This window comes from Brachyhypopomus gauderio, chromosome 19 (genome assembly GCF_052324685.1).
Source record: "Brachyhypopomus gauderio isolate BG-103 chromosome 19, BGAUD_0.2, whole genome shotgun sequence".
Classification (NCBI taxonomy): domain Eukaryota; kingdom Metazoa; phylum Chordata; class Actinopteri; order Gymnotiformes; family Hypopomidae; genus Brachyhypopomus; species Brachyhypopomus gauderio.
The window spans coordinates 2052842-2066522 of NC_135229.1; the positions used below are offsets into that span (position 1 = coordinate 2052842).

The 13681-nt window shown below is 39.7% G+C and overlaps 2 long non-coding RNA genes across 2 annotated transcripts; one reads left to right on the forward strand and one right to left on the reverse strand.

The window, feature by feature from the left end:
• Positions 1-9806: 9806 nt before the first annotated feature.
• Positions 9807-11453, forward strand: LOC143483273 (uncharacterized). Its single transcript, XR_013122460.1, has 2 exons — positions 9807-10075; positions 11118-11453. It is a non-coding gene; the product is annotated as an uncharacterized LOC143483273 (long non-coding RNA).
• On the reverse strand, positions 11295-12618 carry LOC143483274 (uncharacterized). Its single transcript, XR_013122461.1, has 2 exons — positions 12107-12618; positions 11295-11727 (listed from the first exon to the last, which is right to left on the reverse strand). It is a non-coding gene; the product is annotated as an uncharacterized LOC143483274 (long non-coding RNA).
• Between the last annotated feature and the right edge of the window lie 1063 nt (positions 12619-13681).

Here is a 13681-nt window from a genome sequence, read left to right on the forward strand (position 1 = left end):
CAGTGAGTGTCTGGAACATCAGAATCAGGTTTAATTTACTGTGTTTGCTCGACATACAAGGAGTTTATTCTTGATTACATCTCACACCACAGAACTGCAGGCAGACCTACAGACCATCTCACTGTCATACACACACACACACACACACACACACACGCACACACACACCACGCTAACAACCTCAACTCATACACACATATTTCTTCCCTTACTTACCACCCAGAGAACTCCACCCTCATAGACACACACACACACACACACACACACACACACACACACACACACACCATGCAGACACCCCCACCTACCCACACACACAACTCTTATTGAGGAACTGCTTCACAAAGATGACTGTCTGTATCTCAGTACTGAGCAGGTAGGATGTATGTACAATGTTAAAGTGAAGATCAGTTCAGAGATGTCTGTGGCCACACTGCACTCTGAAATAGGTCAGATAATAAAGGACCAGTTACACCCATGAGACTGAAGACCACACAGGTGGTTCATAGGAGTGAACCAGCACTATGGGTGGCAGATCTTTCAGTGTTGCTGCCCCCACTCTCTGGAACTCTATACCTTCCTCTCTTCACTCCTCTGCCTCTCTTCCTATTTTCAAAGCTCAGCTAAAGACCTTCCTATTCTCCCACTCTCTCTGATACTCCCTAACTCTCCTCTCTTATATATGACCATGTTCATGTAAAGACCTTCCTATTCTCTCACTACTACCACTCTCACTGATACTCCCTAACTCTCCTCTCTTATGTATGACCATGTTCATGTAAAGACCTTCCTATTCTCTCACTACTTCCACTCTCACTGATACTCCCTAACTATCTCCTCTTATATATGACCATGTTCATGTAGACCTTCCTATTCTCTCACTACTCCCACTCTCTCTGATACTCCCTAACTCTCCTCTCTTATGTATGACCATGTTCATGTAAAGACCTTCCTATTCTCTCACTACTACCACTCTCACTGATACTCCCTAACTCTCCTCTCTTATATATGACCATGTTCATATAAAGACCTTCCTATTCTCTCACTACTCCCACTCTCTCTGATACTCCCTAACTCTCCTCTCTTATATATGACCATGTTCATGTAAAGACCTTCCTATTCTCCCACTACTACCACTCTCTCTGATACTCCCTAACTCTCCTCTCTTATGTATGACCATGTTCATGTAAAGACCTTCCTATTCTCTCACTACTACCACTCTCACTGATACTCCCTAACTCTCCTCTCTTATATATGACCATGTTCATGTAAAGACCTTCCTATTCTCTCACTACTCCCACTCTCTCTGATACTCCCTAACTCTCCTCTCTTATATATGACCATGTTCATGTAAAGACCTTCCTATTCTCACTACTCCCACTCTCACTGATACTCCCTAACTCTCCTCTCTTATATATGACCATGTTCATGTAAAGACCTTCCTATTCTCTCACTACTCCCACTCTCACTGATACTCCCTAACTCTCCTCTCTTATATATGACCATGTTCATGTAAAGACCTTCCTATTCTCTCACTCCTCCCACTCTCACTGATACTCCCTAACTCTCCTCTCTTATATATGACCATGTTCATGTAAAGACCTTCATATTCTCTCACTACTCCCACTCTCTCTGATACTCCCTAACTCTCCTCTCTTATATATGACCATGTTCATGTAAAGACCTTCCTATTCTCTCACTCCTCCCACTCTCACTGATACTCCCTAACTCTCCTCTCTTATATATGACCATGTTCATGTAAAGACCTTCCTATTCTCTCACTACTCCCACTCTCACTGATACTCCCTAACTCTCCTCTCTTATATATGACCATGTTCATGTAAAGACCTTCCTATTCTCTCACTACTCCCACTCTCACTGATACTCCCTAACTCTCCTCTCTTATATATGACCATGTTCATGTAGACCTTCCTATTCTCCCACTACTACCACTCTCACTGATACTCCCTAACTCTCCTCTCTTATGTATGACCATGTTCGTGTAAAGACCTTCCTATTCTCTCACTACTTCCACTCTCACTGATACTCCCTAACTCTCCTCTCTTATATATGACCATGTTCATGTAAAGACCTTCCTATTCTCTCACTACTCCCACTCTCACTGATACTCCCTAACTCTCCTCTCTTATATATGACCATGTTCATGTAGACCTTCCTATTCTCCCACTACTACCACTCTCACTGATACTCCCTAACTCTCCTCTCTCATATATGACCATGTTCATGTAAAGCGACCTTGGGTTTGTGAAAGGCGCTATAAAAAATAAACTTATTATTATTATTATTATTATCTTACCTGAGATGCAGAGAAGAAACACAAAATAAACGACAGAATCCATGAGAGAGTAACAGCACATGTGACACTTCTTGCAGGTCACAAATGATAAACACACTTCCTGGGTTGGTGTACACACACTTGGTCTGAGTTGTGTGCTGTGGTAGAATTGATAGCACAGAAGTTGAGGTCTGATAATATATTAAGCAGTATTTATTTGAGAGCAAGAGTTACAAAATATAAAAGTATAAAAGTATGATGTGAAGCTTACGCTTCATGCAGTAACTCTGAACTGTCTCTCTCAGTCCAGATTCTTTATACTCAAAGTGTGTATGTAGAAAAACTAAGGATGCATAGAAACGGATAAGCAATATTATCTCTAACTCTGCTACTGCACAGAAGACTTCGGTCTTACAGAAAAACATCTTCAATATGGTTACAGTTAATTACTAAGCAGTGCAAGCAGTACTTTACACACAGACTGTGTTATAGTGTCTGCATGGGCATGATTAACCTGTGACTTACATTTTAATCTCATTTTTATACAAGTGAGCAATTGAGGGTTAAGGGCCTTGCTCAGGGGCACCTCAGTCATGGCCTCAGGTCTGGGAATCGAACCCATGACCCTCCGGTCACAAGACCAGTTCCCTAACCACCAGGCCATGACTCCCATGACTCACATGAATATAATCAATATTTCCTTCGGTTCTTATTTTTCTCACATGGTTTCCTCTCTCTCTTTTATATCTGGCCCTACCTCCACCTGCCCGTCATGTCATTGTTTGTTTTTCTATGTACCTCGTTCTTTTTAGATGTCTCTCGTTTATATCACGCCCTCTCTTATTGGTTTCAGCTGTTTCTAGTTGTGTTTGCTCACTTAGTTTGGTATTTATTTCCTCGTGTATCCTGTCTTCTCTTGTTGATGCTTATGGTAATGTTGGTGATATGAGTTTCTGTTCAGTTGTCCTTGTTCATGTTTACCTGTATCTCATATCATGAGCCTCATAACCAAACCAGCGCTGTGGGACCTTCTGTGTGACCTTCGTCCTCGTGGAGAAGCTGGATGTCTTTTGCAGCAGCACGCCAAAGCGTCATGCTACTTTTGTTAGATTTAGACATATTATGGACCTTAAGAGGCTGTCAGATCCTCGTTGGACTTTCAGGGAACAAGAACTGAAGACCCTTCAGAGAAATATGAATGTTATAACAATGCTGCTTGATGAGATCTGGGAGAGGTCTGCCTGACCTGGTCCTAGGTTCAACTGGCCCTGGGTTGACCTGGCCCTAGGGGACACAACAATATACAAATGCGATTCATTTCTCATTCATCCTCTGCATGGAAATCACCACCCCAGTGTTTGAACTCACTGTTGTTGAATCAAACTTTCTGCAAGAACACATCTGTGTCACAAGCTCACATGTCCTAGACATGAGTGAAACACAAAATAACTACAAGGTAATTTATGCAAATCACTTTTGATCAGTGTATGTAAGCATCTGTAAATGAAAGTGAGCTTTATTAACCTCTTCATGGGAATGTAGACAGTCATTTATGCTAATAAGAATCATCCAGATGTATCAGTGTGGTCAGTTTTGACCAAAGGACATTTGCTTTGCTGAACATTTTCAATGACAGTCCAGTCTACTAGTAAAGACACTGACAAAACGAAAAGCTAATTTGATACAGTGTATGTAGATTATCTCTACATTTGTAAAATAAACTTGTAAACAATTCACTTTAAAAGTTTACTCAGATATTTTTTTAATAACTTTAGTCCATTCTAAGCCATTTTTAGAAATGAGGAAGCTCTGGTCTACACTGCTAAGCCTTTAAGGGGCGTAGCAGTCATACGCAGTAGCTTGAGTTAATTACTAACTATTAGTGACAGTTGTGTTTTAATAGTAAAATCATCTTTAAACACATCTTTCAAAGAGGTATAAGAAAATAAAACAGAAAATATCCAGCTTGCTGCATTTAATTCCTGGATTGCAGGTTACACTGTTTTTTCTCACAAATATCTTTATATATATTTATAAAATAAATCAATAAACAAACAACAACAAATCCTCCCCCCACCCTAAAACCCAATAATCACTCTATTGATACATATTCATGTTTGAATGTTACAGCTTTTTACAAGTTGTAAGAAGGGTAACCACATGTCTTCAAAGCCCTTGAGCTTCCCTTTTGATATATAGGTCAGTTTCTCCATTGCCAAGTTTATGGACATTTGTTTAATCCACTGGTTTATCTTGGGTCTCTCAGTGTCCTTCCAGTTCAGTGCGATCACGTGCTTAGCCTGTAACAGGCAAAAATTGACCAGTTTCCTCCGTTTTGTAATCCCTCTCGAGTCATTAGGAAAGATATGCAGCAAACAAAGTTTACCATCCATTGGCATATCACATTCAATCAGACGAGAAATATATGTAATAACCTCTTTCCAGTAAATCTGGATTTCTCTACATTTCCACATACAATGGAGTAGAGTAACTCTATCAGCACCACACTTTACACAATCATCAGGAATATTTTAATTGAAATGGTGAAGTTTTACAGGGGTAATATAGGTTCTAAATAACCATTTGTATTGTAATAATCTGAACCTGGTATTAATCAGGGTATCTGCACATTTTAAAATCTCAAATTCAATGACGTTTAAGACCTTTTTAATACCTCTCACAAGAAAAAATAATACTATTACTGGGGATGCAGGTATGTTCCACATCGTTGACGGGGGGGGGGGGGGGGGGGGGGTGGTTGGCGAACGAAAATTGTTGACGTTGTTGAGGCCGTATACTCCAACGCTAGTTATCTAGCACTAGGACCCTGGAGCGGTTATTTTCTGCATTAGCGCTAGATTCGAGGAGGGTACGGCTCGAGAAAAGAGACCACCTCCCCGTGGCTGCGTGTGCGTGGCTGCCTGGCCATGGCACAAACGCGTTCCTGATCTCGCGCATGCTCGTTCGTGTGCAAAACGATGGCCGACGCCAGCGTTTAGTGTAAGTTAAAATACCTCGTTTTTGTAGACAAACGAATCTTACATTCTAGTCTTGTATTGGCAGTGTATATGTTCATAAAGTTACTTTATGGAGAGGAAAACATTTAAGAATAGCCTGTTAAGTTCTCTGCATTGTAAACTTCGCATGGGAACAATGAACAATGCTTGACAAATTGGGAATACCAATCAACTGTAAATTGAACAGTGTTTAAAGAGGGGAAGCCATGCGGCTTTTGCAAAAATAAAGTTCTAAATGGAAATATTTTGTTTGTGTGTTTTCATGTATTTCTACCTGAATTTTATCTGCAAAACATTAAGTTTAATGTGCATTGAAGTTTTCAAATCCTTTGCAAACATCCTTATAATGCCATATGGGATGTTTCGTAAATACAAAGAGTGAAGGTATAAGTAGTATATGTAGTTATTTATGTAGAAACGGTAAATTTGCATTTATTACTTTTATTTAGAAATTCCTATCACGCGATACTATAACGGAACTTCACCAGCGCGGTGCAGCCAGGATGAGAGAGCCATGGTGAGAGAGTCTCCCAGTCTCGCGCCGTATACTATTGGAGGATTCGGCAAAGTTCACATCGCGCCAGAACAACTGAACAACACACACTTATAATAATTTAATGCCTCCCCTCATAAAATTCCAGACATTTTAAGACATTTTTAAGCCTTGAATATGGAAAACTAAATTTAAGACATTTTAAGACTTTTTAAGGACCCGCGGGTACCCTGTTAATAGTCTGTGTTTGTGCCAACAAGCATGAGCTGTTCCACTCGTCGACAGAGATTTCTGTTTGCAGATCATTCCTCCATGATTGGAGATATGAGAGACTATTTTCTTTTGAAGCAAGAAGTAAAATGTTATAGAATTTAGAGAGCAGGCCTCTCTTCCCATGACCTTATATGGCTATATTCTCTATAGTGGAAAGTGAGGGTTCAGCTGTGGATTTTAATAGGGTGGTGATAAAACTTCTAATTTGTAAGTACTTAAAAAAGTGTTTTTTGGGTAAGCCATATTTACTAACCAGTTGTTCAAAGGACATCAACACTCCATCATTGTTCAAGTCCCCAATTGTCTTCAAGCCTTTATTAAACCAAATCTTAAACCCCATGTCTGCTCTTCCCGGTTTAAATCTCTTATTTCCCCAAATAGGTGTTAGACACGAGATTGTAGGTGCTTCACTCAGTGTTATATGTGACTGATGCCAAACTAATAGAGTATTTTTGAGAAAAGGGTTTTTTGTGTCTTTTAATAGTTGTTTAGTTTCATCTCAATAAAGATAAGATGTTACGGGTAGCTTTGTTTTGTTTTCAATGCATATCCAGGCAGGTGTATCTATTGTGGAAAAGTAACACGTGGCAATCCAGAGTTGAGCTGCCCAGTAGTATAGCTTGAGATTAGGCAATCTAAGCCCTCCTCTGTCATAGGGCAGGTAGAGAAGAGTGAGACGCAACCTGGGGCGCTTATTATTCCATATAAATTTGGTTAAAATTTTGTTTAGGGAAGAAAAGAAGGAGGCTGGCATGTTTAATGGGATGGACTGGAAAAGATATAAGAATTATGGAAGAATGGACATTTTAATAATATTAATGCGACCTATCATTGGCATCTCGCCCCATCTTTCTTGGGATTCCACCACCCCATCTATTAGAGGATCATAGTTAATGGAAACTATCTTCTTCACGTCTGGATTTATTTTTATTCCTAAATAAGTAAAGCCTTCATAGGTACATGTAAATTTTGTCTGTATTGTAGTGTTATTTTTATTCAGTAAAAACATGGAGCTTTTCTTTTGGTTAACTTTGTACCCTGAAAATTTACCAAATGTCTTCAGAATTTGTTCCACTTTATGGACAGACCTCTCTAAATTAGTTAAAAACAATACATCATCATCTGCAAATAAAGACAGGCGGTGATCTACCCCTCCAGCGTATATACCTGTAATTTCAGGGGATTTACGTATTGCCATTGCAAGTGGCTCAATTGCGAACAGAAAAAGAATGGGGGATAATGGGCACCCTTGCCTAGTGGATCTATAGAGATTTATAGGTTGTGATAGCTGACTGTTTGTTACAACTCTGGCTATAGGTTCTGTATATAGTAATTGAATCCATTTCAAATATTTTTCACCCAGGCCAAATCTTTTAAGGATCTCAAAAAGATAAACCCATTCTATTCTATCAAACGCCTTTTCAACATCCAATGACAAAATCGCATGATCCATAGCAGATTGTTTTTCATATAATATATTTAGTAATCATTGAGTATTGTGAAAGGCTTGACGACCATGGACAAATCCATTTTGATCATTTAAAATTAGGTTGGGCACATGCAAATCAATCCTCCGTGCCAGAGCTTTGCAAAGGATCTTGGTGTCACATGACATCAAAGATATGGGTCGGTACGAGCCCATTTCTGTTGGAGCCTTACCCGGTTTTAATAGGAGAGAAATTGCTGCCATTCTTAAAGATGGTGGTAAGATGCCCCTCTCATATGACTCATTATACATTTCTAACAGATGGGGTAGCAACTTATTGGAAAAATTTTTATACAGTTCGATTGGTAAGCCATCAAGGCCGGGGGCTTTACCAGGATTCATGAGGTCGAGTGCTTCTCTGAGTTCTTCAATGGTCAGTTTTTTGTCCAGATTAGCCCTAGTTTCCTCTGACATGGTTTGGAACTGGAGTTGGCCCAGAAACTGATCCTGCTCATTTGTGTTGTCTGGGTACTGGGATTTATACAAATTTCCATAATATTCTGCAAAAGCATTGTTTATATCTTTTGGATCCATTAAATTAACTCCATTGTCAAGTATAATTGAATTAATGGCTCCGTATGTCTGTATTTTTTTAAATCTCCAAGCCAGACGTTTCCCAGCCTTCTCACCTTGATCGTAGTATGACTGTTTTAGCCACAGTAGGCTTGTAGCTATTTTGTTAGTAGTGAGTTCGTTATATTCCGATTTTAATAACAGAAGTCTGTTATGTTTTTCAGCGTCATCACTATGATACAGTTGGTCTTGCAGCTCTTTGGTTTGCTTTTCAATATCTTTCAATTTGTTTAGATGTAATTTAGATTCGTGTCTAGTGTAACTCATTATTTCCCCCCCTTATATAGGCCTTAAACGCTTCCCATTTTATTGATGCACTTGTCTGATTTGTATTAAAGGTGAAGTAATCTGATATTTTTTCATCAAGAAATACTTCAAACTTAGTTGAGTTCAGCCATTTTGCCTGGAATCTGAATGGAGGTGGAGATGAATAAAAATTGGGAAATTTAATTGATAGGATAATTGGGGCATGGTCAGATAGTAGTATAGCCTCATACCCACACTTCTGGACCCTAGATATCAGACCAGATGAGATCAGAAAGTAATCTATTCGTGAATATGTTTTATATGTACTAGAATAGCATGAAAATTCAGTCTTAGTAGGATACAGTTGTCTCCAAATCTCCACTAAATTCAGATCTTTCATAAACTTTACAATGGCTTTCCTGGCTTGTTGGTGAGAATTATCCGAGCTATTTGAACGATCTATTGTAGGATTAATTACACAATTAAAATCTCCACCAATTATAAACTGACCATTATACATTGACATTGTTAAAAAGAGATGTTTGTAAAAGGCAGGGTCATCCCCGTTGGGGGCATATATACATACCAGATTGACCAATGTAGAGATTACAGTACCTTTAAGTATAATAAATCTTCCAGATGGATCCAAATATTTATTTTTCAATTCAAAGGGAATTGATTTATGTACTAATATTATGACCCCCCTGGCATGAGAAGTAAAGCTGGAAGAAAATACTTGACCAGGCCATCTAGATCTTATTCTATTCACATCTTTATCTAGCAAGTGTGTCTCTTGTAGGAAACACACTGTTGTTTTCATCTGCTTGATTCGGCCCAGTACCTGTTTAAGCTTGACAATTTTGTTTAGACCTCTCACATTCCAGCTAGACACAATTATAACTGAGCCATCAGACACAGATGAAGTAACTGTAAACCTTCAGCAAAACATGCAAGGTTAACCACTTCTTATTCTCAAGTTCAAACAATGTAAACAATTTCCATATCAAGATTATTAGAGTGAGACCCTTAAAATACACCCCCACACATTTCCCCAAACGAAATGTGATGTTAAACCCTACTAAACGATGAACTTTGGTTATATGAAACATTCCATCCACAAAGTGGGTAACGTATAATGCTTCACTCATAACAATAAGCCCCACGTGGGCTTGCTAGTAAAAAAATATATATATTATGACCAAACAAACAAAACAAAACGGATTAATACCAGTGATACAAGTATGTGCTGAATAAACAATAAAATGCTAAGGAGAACGTTATATTGTTTTTCATTGTTTAACTATGTTTAAAATATATACACCAGTAGATATTCTGCCTGTGCAGATGTAACTTACTACACTGTTGAATTCAGTCTTTTTCCCACCTGATTGCTCTATATTAGTTGAAAAGAGATATTGGGTCTGTCTCAAAACCTAGTGAGCTCTCTACATAGACAGCATTTTACGTCATAGGATGCGCGTTCCCGAGAAGTAGGCTGTCTCAATTCTTAGATACCTTAAAATGCTGTCTACTAAGATATCTTAATCTGACCCTGTAATAAGTGAGCATTAGACCCGTCCTCAGCCGGTAAGGCAATCCCATGATGCAACGCGGGGCAGCACGGCGCAGAAAAACTTTTTTCATCATGGCGGACGGAAGAAGGACGGCCAGCGGCGAAGTCATTTTCAAATGTAAGTTATTTAAGTTTTATAGCGTAAGTGTGGTATTTTATGGGTTTTCTTGGCATAACAGAACACAAATTAGCGATTTATTGGGTTAGTCGGTGGCCTTTTTCCAGTTTTTTATATATCGATGCGTTAGCATTTATGCTAGCGGGTTTTGAAGCGTCAGAGCACTGTTTTAGATGGGCTGATGCGAACAGCTGATGCTAACAGCCCATCTAAAAGCGTTTTTTATCAGTCACTGTAATATTTTATTAGTTATCTTAGTTATTCCTTTCTTGTATAGTTTGTTAGCCCTGCTGGGTTAATAAGACATGTATGTGGGCTTTTTAACGTGATAGCCAGTGTTCAGATATACAAATGATTTCCACTCTTTTAGGGACCAGATCAGCAATCGAAGCCTTTATAAAGGCTAGAATAGAAAGAGAGAGGCTCTTCACCGGGCAGAAAAACTCTGCTCTCTCAGCTTGGAAGTAAGAGCTTATTTTAGCCAAACTAGTTAGTTATTAAACGATAATATATTCTTATTCTGTTCCATCTTAAATGATGCAGCTGTTACACTTTGATACACTAAACCAGCTAGCTAACTGGTTCTGATTACAATAATAAAATGATAGGTTTGTGGCAAATAAGTTGATAGAAAACCTGCTTTAGAAAACTAAATAGTTAATATGTAACTAATGCATTGTCAGTTACAGTATAAGCTAATATTAAGCTAATAATTGCTTAATATTCATGCATTTAGACATCTTTCTAAACTATTTAAAATTAGGTAGATATTGCAAAATGTTTGATTACACTCGAAGCGTTTGTGTAGAACACTGAGGTTAAAATGTTGTATTTTCCTGAATTATAAAGCATCTTAATGCTGGCAGTGCAAATGTATAACATTTAATGAAAACAAAACTGATTTATTTGTTACTGGTTTAATAAAATCACTGGACACCAGCAATGTTGGCACAAAGTTGCTCCCGTAATTGGTGGCCACTGACAGCTGTAATGTCGTCGTCTTCCTGCATATCAGCTTCATCTTCATCTGCTTCCTCCTCAGGCTGAACAACATCTACTGCTCCCATGCAGATGTTGTGCAGAGTGACACAGGCAGGGGCTTTGATTCGCACATGGCACCCATCTATTGCACCAACTACAGAGTGGAAAGCTCCATGGTTTCCCAGCCTCACAAAGCCATCAGAGATGCTCTGCAGTTCTTCTGGTTTTGGGTGCCGGATAACTTTCAGAAGGATTCGCCGCATTTCATTGGCCACTCTGTGAATTACATGGTGCACTGTAGAACGGGGCATAGAAAAATCACGGGATACAATGCGGTATGATGTGCCACAGGCCAACCAAAAAAGAAACCAACACTTCGATGGCTCCCCCCCAACCATGGGTGCTCTCATGGTTGATGAGTTGTAAAAGCACTTTCAGGGATTCACGGTTCAGGCAAAAGTCAGGCTTGGTGTCTTGGGTGTTTTGGCTTGCTCATTAGGGTTCTGGACCCATAGTATTGTTAACCTTTTAAATCCTGTAAAGCGCTTTGTGACATGTGTTGTGAAAAGCGCTATACAAATAAACTTTGATTTGATTTGGGTGTCGTCCAGTAATATTCTCAGAAGTGGTACACTTGTGTTCAGAGCACAGTATCTTGTAGGTCTTTCTCCCTGCAAGAAATGGAAAAATAACTTGTGTGTGTGTGTGTGTGTGTGTGTGTGTGTGTGAAGTTATTTTCCGAAACAGAAAAGTGATTTACTTCGTGTTTAAAGAATATCACTTATCTGTTTTGTAAATTAACTGTTCACGCATGTTCTAATTTGATCGATCTATTTATTTATTTATTTAAAATGAATTGTCTACATATGTATATTTGTATCACTTTGCATAAAATAAAATGTATAAAATGCGTATTTGCAGATGAGTTTTATCCTTTAAAAACATACCTTTTATGCTTAAAAGACAGCATTATAATAGGGGGGGATTAATTGTTGAAATCAAGTACAGGAGGAAAGTTTTTACCTCCGAGAAAATCTGAGCAGATCTTACCCGTTCAAGGACAGAAATCAGCGTTCGTCTTCTTAAATTTCGGCGTCTGGCTGCAGCACGTCGGCTTTCACGTCTCCGTCGCTCTTCCTCCAGCGCAAAAACAATTAAAATTGCAATAAAAACTGCAACAGGTTCGTCCATAATGCCGGTATAGCGATTACCCGAGGTGTTTAGCGCAGTTGAGGTGAGTAAACAGCGGGCGCGTGCTGTGGGCGGGGCCAAGTCGTGACGCAGTCGCTGTCTAACTAGAGCGTCCCAATAATGTGCCTTATGAGGCTGGATGGCGGTTAGAACGTTGTCTAGTTAGACAGCTCTCTACATAGTCAATGCCTACGTAGAGAGCTCACTAGGTTTTGAGACAGACCCATTGTGTCAGCGAATGTGAATCGTTAGTTGTCAGCGTGGCCACCAGCATACGAACTCAGCTTATCTCTTGGATCTATTTTTCGGCCTCTGTGACCGATTTGAAGATCCGGCGTTTGTCGTTGTGTGTGATGATAAGATGGGCTGGATATAGCATGCCATACCACACACCCAGCGCGCGAAACCGGGTTTTCACTTCATCGAAGCTGTGTTGGAGTTTGCGGGTCTCCGCCGACAGATCAGGAAAAAGTGAGACTCTGTCTCTCGTAGCACAGATCCGTCCTTCTCCTGGCTGCTTTCAGTGCTGTCTCCCGATCTCGCCAGTTCACAAACTTCATTATTACCACCCCTGGCGTTGTGTGTTTCGGATTAACTGGCCCGATCCTGTGTGCTCGCTCTATAACGGGGGGTGAGGTGAAGCTTTCACCAAATGTCGCTTTCAGCCATTTCTCCAAAAACATACACAAATCGGAGCCCTCTGTTTTTTCAGGCAGTCCAACCAGTCTTAAATTAGAGCGTCTGCTCCTGTCCTCCTGTTCAGTAACTTTGTCACGGAGCGTTTCCACCGTTTTCTCCAGTAGGCTCACTTTGCTTTGAAGCGACATCACGTCTTCTTCAGTTTGTGAAATTCGTTCCTCCGTCTCGCTAATTCTTTGCGAGTGTGACTGAATTTCACCTTTTATGTCATTAATTGCTTTGAGCATGTCGGTCAATTGTTTGTTCATTGAATCTTTAAGCGAGAGAATTTCTCTGAGAATATCACTGTTTGTCAGTGTATTTTCCGCTTCTTGTGTATCGGTCGGAGTATCCAGAGCTATCTTGCTAACAATAGTCACAGACAAGTTAGCACCACCGTCTTGCTGACTTATTTTGCCCGGTTGTTGGACAGATTTGGCACATTTTGGTGGCATTATGTTCGGTGAACACTCGCAAGTTCAATACAAATAAAAAATACGTTTGTTGGTCAAATTTAAGAATTTTTAAAGAAGATTTACCAGCGTGCCTCACGTTGTGCAGCCTCTCACTAAGACGCCATAACCGGAAGTCCAGGTTACACTGTTAACCAGAAATACCAATACTGCTCCAACCACTGGAACCCACACAAACATGACAGCTCCCTGTTTTTGATGGAGACACAGATGTCTCTGTGGCTGCTTTATGTGCCATGATGCTGTGTGCACAATGTACCGCTGTGAAAGTGTGCACAAAGGT